The 9,588-nt window shown below is 43.6% G+C and overlaps 1 protein-coding gene across 1 annotated transcript in view; it reads right to left on the bottom strand.

Moving 5' to 3' along the window:
- The window catches only part of Iru (E3 ubiquitin-protein ligase Iruka), an 18,358-nt gene extending 18,084 nt beyond the window's left edge, over positions 1–274 (bottom strand). The window contains exon 1 of the mRNA XM_070131310.1: positions 242–274. The gene's annotated coding sequence lies outside the window, so the exon portion shown is untranslated. The remainder of the gene's footprint in view (positions 1–241) is intronic.
- Between the last annotated feature and the right edge of the window lie 9,314 nt (positions 275–9,588).

Genomic DNA, 9,588 nt, shown 5'->3' with positions numbered 1-9,588 from the left:
GATGAATTTTGCGTTACACAAGACTGCGATTGTGCACAATGTACTATACATTACTGATAAGATGTTTATTATACGGGTAAGGTAAATAAACCAGACAGTGAACACGTCAGTTCAAGTGTATTTATACAAAAGATTAATTTAATCTCAGAAAGAATATTGCATTAAATTCGGCTAAATTACGGGATATGCACTTCTGTACTTCAACTCCGTAATCCATATTTTATTCAAGACGTAACAAAACCTTGAGCTAGTTAGCAGAATCAACTGTACTATCGTATTGAGAATATAAAATTTCAGTGATATCTTATCATTTTATGGTTGCATGGTATTACTTCTCAGTATAATATTATCGACAGCAGATATAACGATAACCAAATAAGCTTTGTCTGGGTATGCAGGCATTAGAATTACTTCATAATAGCAATCTCATGCAGCATTCATCTCTGTACATTTATTACTATTCAATGAATATCACTTATATTTCACATTATTCCAGACTGGTACGCCCAGTGCAATATTCTCTAATATTCTCTGTATGCAGTACTGAACATTTGTTGATACAGCAATCGTCACTTTCATTTATAAAATACCACAAGTATAGATCCTGCTATAGGTTATCAAATCACATTATACCATATCCAGTACACCCAGACTATGCCAACATAGAAACAAACGTGATCAGTTACAGGAAAGGCAGGAAGAGGGTTTGATTGAATGGAATTCCCCGACATGACCAAAGGCGATTCAAACTGAACTATTGATCCAACGGGACTTCTCGCCGCCAACTCCGGTGAAACATTTCCCGTGTTACTTTTGCTTCGTGCGTACAGGGCGTGGGAGGGAAAGAGGGGAGAACAATGAAGAAATGGAGAATTAGAATATGAGAGACAGGAAAGAGGAGAGAGTAAAGAGCATGGCAGAGATGAGCGGGAACAGGCAGATAAACGTTATATATATGTATGTATGTATATATATATATATATATATATATATATATATATATATATATATATATATATATATATATATATATATATGTGTGTGTGTGTGTGTGTGTGTGTGTGTGTGTGTGTGTGTGTGTGTGTGTGTATGTGTGTGTGTACACAAATATACACATACACACACACACACACACACACACACACACACACACACACACACACACACACACACACACACATATATATATATATATATATATATATATATATATATATATATATGTGTGTGTGTGTGTGTGTGTGTGTGTGTGTGTGTGTGTGTGTGTGTGTGTGTGTGAGTATTTGTATATATATACATATATATATATATATATATATATATATATATATATATATATATATATATATATATATATATGTGTGTGTGTGTGTGTGTGTGTGTGTGTGTGTGTGTGTGTGTGTATGTGCATGTATATATATATATATATATATATATATATATATATATATATATATATATATATGTATATGTATATATATATATGTATATATATGTATATAAATATAAATATATATATATATATATATATATATATATATATATATATATATATATATACATAAGTGTGTGTGTGTGCGTGTGTGTTAACTGCCTGTAGCGGATCAGCAGGAACATCACATATGCCTGCAGCCTTCTCACCCTCCAGCTTGGAGATCACTTCCCTGACCTCGGTCAGGTTAGAAGTCCGGCACTGGGATTGTGACATCACTAGCGTCCAGACTAACATTTACTCAAAATACTCAGCCCAATATTCAGGAACCGGAACATGATTTGAGATGATCCATCCATCCACTGAATGGAGTGCAATCATCAACGAGGAGAGCTTGGAGCTTAATTTTGTCAGGGCTCGGCGGTCAGGACGAAAGCCGTTTACTAGGAAATGAATTTGAACCTCCTCGGCAAGATTCCTGATGAACGGTACCTTATCCTTTCTCAGCAGTGTCTGTAAACCAAAGAACAACAAAAATCCCAATTGCCATTCTGTGGTCTCCAATGTCTCTAGCAAAATGAAATTCAGCATTGTCCTCGGACATTCCCCAATGGACTCCTGGGCTGCATGAAGTGTTCCATGCTTAAAGGGATCCTAAAGGTTTTTGAGGACTGTGAACTAATCAGAGATAGTTGTGGCGAACCTCTGTACACACTCCTTCCTTAATTTATATAAGTGAAACATTCTTGAGTGACCACTGGAGAGACAGAGTATTCTGAAGTGGACCTGTAGGGTTGTCACCACCAGTCTATGGTCGATACCACAGAACTCGGTACTCCAGTAAACCCTGCAGTTCTGGAGGATCCTCCAGCGAGTGCTGACAAGAATGTGGTCGGTCTCCTTGGCCACAGTACCTATATTGCCAGAAATCCTCAAATCCTGGAGAAGGAGGCTATTCTCACTGAGCCATGTTGACTGACATCCAGCTCAATCACAGCAGGGTATCGCATTGAAGTCTCCCAGCACAATCTGAATATATAGCTGGGGGCATTTGTCTGCTACAGATGTGAGTTTGGCGTAGAATGCCTCTTTTTTCATCAAGTTTACAAACATCAGTAGAAGCGTACAAAGTAATAAGAGACAAAGTCAAAAGCATACTTCAGTCCCAAAACCATTTTACAATCGTCAACCGGAGAAACCTCTACTAACAAAGATTGAAGTAGGCTGGAAATGTCTTTGGCTACTCCCCGCAGATGGTGACCATCACTCCAGCCCGACCAGTAATAGGTATGCCAACCCAAACTGATCGAGCTTCTGCCAGGTCTTCTTACCTCTGAGAGAACAGCCACCTCAACTACCAAACACTTCATTTCCCTTGATAGCAGGAGTAACTGTTCATCCTGTCGTTATGACCAGATGTTAAAACTCCCACCCAAGTAGCCAGCCTGAGGTTAATCCTCGGGCAACCACTCCAGTTGGTTGCCACTTCTGCCACTTCCGCCAACGTTGCCCCATATAAAGCGGGCGGCAGGTTATGGGGCACAGCATCCACCTGAGGGATTCCCTTAGGCTTTGCCCCGCAAGTCACACTAGGTTGGTGACTACCTCTGAGCTACATGACTCACGAAAAGGAGTGTGCAACTAGGAGCTATCTAACTTCCGTAGACATATCTATCTACTCATACAAGAATATAAATAGTGAAATTTTACACACCCTCCCCCTGGGCACAGGGTATATATTGATAAAGTGGTTCAAATTCCAAGGGCATGAACTTCCCTCACCCTGACTACAAAGAACCCCCGCCGTGGGCAAACGAAATTATCAAATTCTCAATTCTAAATCTCACAATGAGAAAAGATCAATATTCCATGCCTAGCGTAAAGGCACAAGCACAAAGGGTCATTGTTCAAATAACTCCTCCGGGTAGCATGACATACTACACGGACGGATCCGTGGATCCATTAAACCATACTGTAGGCGCCGGCTTTGCAACATAGGATACCACAGCATCCATTAGGGTCACTGACAATGCCTCAACGCTTCAGGCTGAAACGGTTGCGATCATGGAAGCCCTGAGACACGTGTCCGTAAGGGCAGGGCATGTTGTCATTCACACAGATTCAAGAGCAACTATTGACAGCTTACAGCATAGCATGCCCCCTGACAACATCTACCTCTTGGCAACAGTACTAACCAGAGCCCAAAGAATCCTCAGTCAAGGTAGAAGAATTATCATTAACTGGGTCCCAAGCCACATAGGCATACACGGGAACGAGCTTGCTGATAAACTAGCCGAAAAGGGCAGGGGTATGCCCCCATCCTCCATGATCGTTAAACCCAGCCAAAGCGGACTAAGCCAAAGAGCCAAAGCTGCAGCGTGTGCGGTCCTCTGGGGAGCACATAGAGAAAATATCACAAAATTGCTCGCTGCCAAATGGTACTCAGATGCTTCAGGCTATGGGCCACTGGCCCTTCCTACAAACACAAAAAGAGGTACCGGTCATACTATTCAGACTAAGACTAGGTTACCAATGCGCTTGGCAAATTATTGACAAAGAGACTGCCAGGTTATGCAAACACTGCGGCGAGTCTAACGCCACCCTGTTACATTACTTGCAGAATTGTGTACACACAATTTCTGAAGCAGGGACCACCCACCACAGCGGCCGGGCTGGTAAAAAGGGTCTGTAACATGCTTACCCCGTGGCAGCTGGATCGCTTGCTCGCAATTCAGCCACCGCAATAAGCATGCAGTTCAAAGAAAACATCTGAGTTAACTAGAAATAGTTACCACAGGCCGGACCACTCCAGAGAAAAGGCCCAGGCGAAGCATGACTTCGCAAATCTAACTGAACTGAACTGAACAAATCCCAAATCTGAAATCCTGAAGTGTATTTAATGAAAGATGGAAAAGCACTACCGCATTATGAGGAATAAATAACCTCTCCAATCGGGACTCGAACCCTCACATTGCAGGCAGGTAATTGAAAGACAAAGCTCTGCCTCTGAGCTACACGACCCACTAAAAGGAGTGTGCAACTAGGAGCTATCCAGCTTCCATAGACATTACCTGTCTACTCATATGTAAGGATAGCGAAGATATTGTGAGGGTTTTAGTCCTGATTGGAGAGGTTATTCATTCATCATATTGTAGCCGACCCCCACAACCTGCAGCGTGGCATACTTTCCCCAGGTTGGGTCTCAGTTCCATAGCCGCATTCTCATACCTTATCAGCAGCAGCCTCTCGACTGATGCCGAGACCTGATTGGATGAGATGGACAGCTCCCGGCTCGCTCATTCCCTCACTCCCGGGTAGCTGGCACAGCTTAGGAGTACTTAAGCTCCAGTGCCTGGGCCGAGATCATCACTCGTCGATCTACCAACTGAGCAAGACCACGACAGCAGCAACCAAGGCCTGCCTGGGCCTTAGCCATTGGGGAGCCTCACCGGCTCCCCCGTCGACCTCCACACAACTCCAGCACCCAGCCATACCTGTGGGAACTCACACCCACAGCAAACACTCCCTTAAGAGATAACAGAGATATACGACCAGTCAAATGGCGAATGCAAATCCACCACCATACTGGTGACACTGGAGTGGCACAAACAAGGCTTATTGCTCGCTCGCTTAGCTCCCTCACTGGAGGGGGAGTACCTGTAGCCGACCCCTGTAACCTGCAGTGTGGCATACTTCCCCCAGGTTGGGACACTCAGGTCCACAGCCGGTCCTCGCACCTCACCATCAGCAGCTTCTCGAAAACTAATGCTGAGACCAGATTGGACATCTCATGGCTAGCCTATTGGACCCTCACTCCTGGGTAGCTGGCATAGCTTGAGAGTACTTAAGCTCCAGCGCCCGGGCCGAGATCATCACACTACGATCTTCCATACTGATCAAGACACAGCAGCAGGCCTACCCAGGCCTACACCATCGGGGAGCCTCAGCGGCTCCCCCGTCGATCTCCAACTCCTCTCCAGCACCCAGCCATACCTGTGTGAACACGAGTATAGCTATTCACTCCTCAAAGAGATAATAGACACCAATAAAATGGTGGGTGCAAATCCTACCACCATAATATCAATGCGGTAGTTCATTATTTTCATTCATTTAATACACCTCAGGATTTGGGTTTCAGTTATCACTCAATTATCTCTGGGCAGTGACAGTGAGTTCTGTTACTGTTTTTGGCCAGTGTGTTGTGATGGCTGCCTTAAGCTTGAGGAGTGATGAGGTATCATGCTCATGTAATCTGTTTGTCATTAGTGCCCACAAGTTTTCGATAGGATTTAAAGATTTGCATTATGGCTATGTGCACCATCCTGCATAAACACGTCTGTTTGGCACCGCTCAAAGCAGTCTTCCAAATTATCATTCAGTAGCTTCAAATATCTGTTTGCATTCATCAAAACATTCCTTGGTAGTATTACCAATCACCCCACACCATGGTAACCAAAGCCACCCAGACCATCAATTTATCTGGATATTTTAGTCTCTTGGATGAATCTCGGGTCACACGGATCACTTTCAGGGCAGTTTCCAGTTACACTCATCATCGCTCCATAATACCCGTTTCCACTTGTCCTCGTCCCATTGAAGATATTTCTTGCAAAAAAAAAAAAAAAAACCCTATTTTGCCTCTGCTTAAGGGTGACAATCGGTTTCTTGCGAGCGATGCAGTGGGAAAATTTCAAATCATTGTGGAGCCGTCGCTATATGGTTTTCACAGACATCAACCAGTAACACAGGGTTCCTTTCTTTTAATTCTGGTGCTGTTATTTGTGGCTGACTATCCACATGCCTCCTGAGCACATTTAATGTGCGGTTAGATGTTTTCTGTGGCCTCCCTGGCTGCTTTTTCGGCATGTGGCGGGTCAGTGTCTCCACAGTCATGAAATTTTGTTGTCCACCTCTGGACACTTCGCAATGAAATTCCAGTTGTATTTGATATTTCTGTATTGGACTTTCCCGCCTTATAGAGTGCTGTTATAGCAGCAATCTGATCACTTTTCAGATGTTTACCTCCACCCATCCCAACACTGGCCAAAAACAGCAATAGAACTCAGGCAAAATGCTAGGCTATTCACAAAAAAGCATGTAGCAATTCTGCACACTGTCACTGGCCAGAGGTAATTGAGTGATATCTGAAACCGCTAATGTGGAGTCAGATGAGTAATCTATCAGCTGACGGGGCGCCAAGGTTATAGGTCGATTTGCATGATATTAGAGGGGTATTACCGAAAAACGTAAAAAAATTCTTGCCGCGGTCCCTCTCGCGCCAAGATTTCTGACATGCACTGTATATATATGTATATATATTATATCATTATCATTATCATCTGTGAGCTAACGCCAACGGGGGCGCATAGCTGCATACACCCTTTGTTTCCACTTCAAGGGTCCCTCATAGCAAGCCGCCAGGCAGGGACTCGGCCCATCTCGAGCTCCTCACGACAGGTTTGATCGATCTGCCCAGGCCATGACTTCATAGGTCGTCCCAAAGGCCTCCTCCACCCAGGGTTGTCTCATACAGAGACAACCTGGTGGGCAGGATCATCCTGTGGGAAGTGAGCCAAGTGACCATATAGCTGAGTTGGCGATCACGGATTGTGCAGGTAACAGATGCTGTGCTAGTCTCATGGTGCAACCGCTGGTTGGACACGTGGTTCCGTCAACAGTACCCCATGATCCAGCGCAAGAACTTATTACAAAAGGCATCAAGACCACTTCACAGTGGTTTTGAATGTTGATTGAATGTTCACTTGTTACTGACCAGAATAAAACTTTCTTAATTAGCAAAGGATATATTCTGGCCTAGCCTATTTTATACCCGAGGTATAATATGACCTATCCTAATTTATACCCGAGGTTTAATATGGCCTATCCTAATTTATACCCCGGGTACAAAACAGCCAAGCCTAAAATACTTCTGGGTTCAATCTGGGAGGGGGTATAGTCTGGGTTGTTAGACCGGTATTGAGAGCCAGAGCGATAGTAAACCGAGAGCTCTGAGAGGTTGCCAAAGAACGGAAAATGAGATGGAAATGGCAACTTTTATGCTAAACTGATCAACAGCGGTCGTGGCACAGGAACTGATCTCTTGCCAAAGACCTGCAATTAGAGTTGGAAAAAAGGAAAGCGGCAGGAAAAAGACACCGAAGAAAAACAATAGAAATGCAATTGCATTTCAGTGTTTGATAAGTCCCAAGCAAGGTAATTTTCCGAGTCATCAACAATCGACTTTCATGCTATTCTCGAAGGACCCTAAAAAAAAAAAAAAAAAAAAAAAAAAAACCTGGATTTAGATAAGTACAGTACAGCAGACCCTGATTATCCGCATTGTTTCAGAGGTTTCGAGATAGACAAAGGAAACTTAATCGCAACTTCAAAGAATTTAACAAGGGCTTACGAACAGTGAAGATAAGCAATATGGCCAAAATTGCAGAAGCACATTGGATCTGTTCATGACCAAAATATATGCCTGCTGTTGATGAAGGCGTTTGCTGGGTTAGAAGAGGAAATGGAGCAACTTACGAAGCGACTGAGTGAGATACCCAGCAAATACGGAAATATATAGAAAAAATCAGCATTACGACGAGTGGGAGAAAACGGCAAAGAACAGCAAGAGCACCAAAGAGCATCAGATTTAAGAAGAGCTAGACAATATCATTAGCTTGAGGTCACACACGGAAATGAAATCAAAAGAAGTACTAAGTCAATTATAAACAATTTGAACCTACTAATGTCTTTCAGGACATCGATTGCACTGTGCGGATGCGTGGATTGGGCTGGCTCTGCGGCAGGTAGAACCCTTTCTACCTGCCGCAGAGCCAGCCCAATCCACGCATCCGCACAGTGCAAGGCCCTATTAAAAATAGACTATTTAGTATCACCTAGAAAGTGAAGAGAATGTACGAGTCGGAACTATAAGAAAGTAGGCTTGCAACGGGAACACTAAAAGACAAAAAGCGAATGGGATATACGGCGAGCAAAGGGCAGAGGGGGCGCAAGCGAACATCTTTATGTGGGTTGGTGGTGTTAAGCGCTGGACTGGGAAGAAGGTGGAGCCGTGGCTCTGTGCCCAGCAAAGAATTGGGATTCGTAGGAGCGGACAGCAAACATTTTTGTGCCTAAGCATCAGCAGGGTTATGTGTGTGTGCACCTGACATACGAGGCGTTGATAATAGGAGAGGCAAACTCACCACCTCAACAAAAATGCAATCCTTGCACCCCCTGGCAAGAAATTGTGTAGTTAATTTGCCCATCAATGACTGAGAATTAAAGTAATAAATATGGTGTAAAACTTTAAACCCATGTATCTCAAAACTTGAGAAAGAAAGCCAGACGGACAAATAAAGAGAAAAAAGAGACAGGCAAATAGACAGAGAGAAAAAAAAATACACGAAACAGATTTGATTAACTTTATAGATCGTCCGAAAGACACATCATCCGCTACCGCTGCCTTCGTCAAGTCACGTGACTTCGAGGTCGGAAGAGGAAACGACGGCCATTGCTATTACGAAAATGTCTGGGAATATATTCTGTCATTTATTTCCTCACTCTTTCATCACACAACGGGAATGCTTGTTGTTATTATTATATTTAATGCTGCCCCGAAATATTGCTCCACGGGTCGCTTGTTGGAGTAGCGAGAAGGAATTTGTTGAATGTTCACGGAGAGCGTGGATAAAATAATGGCCAATAAATCAGCAGGTTAGAACACACATACGCACACACACACATACACGCACACACACACACACGCGCACACACACACATACACGCACACACACACATACATGCACACACACACACACGCTCGCACGTACGCACGCACGCACGCAGGCACGGACGCGCGCGCACACACACACACACACACACACACACACACACACACACACACACACACACACACACACACACACACACGCACACGCACGCACACACACACATGTGCATACATATATACATACATTTTTTGTATTTGGGAGTGAGTGTGTGTATACATGTTTTCCTGTTCTTTTTCACTCACATTGTTTACAATGGGCTAAATAGGCAATCAATGAGTATGTGTGTACATTTATACATACACACACACACATACACATACAACAATCAATGAGCGTGTGTATGTGCGTGTGTGTGTGTGTTTTCGT

This window comes from Penaeus vannamei, chromosome 16 (assembly GCF_042767895.1).
Source record: "Penaeus vannamei isolate JL-2024 chromosome 16, ASM4276789v1, whole genome shotgun sequence".
Lineage (NCBI taxonomy): Eukaryota > Metazoa > Arthropoda > Malacostraca > Decapoda > Penaeidae > Penaeus > Penaeus vannamei.
The sequence above is the reverse complement of the archived record's forward strand: the minus strand, read 5'-3'. Positions and strand labels throughout refer to the sequence as shown.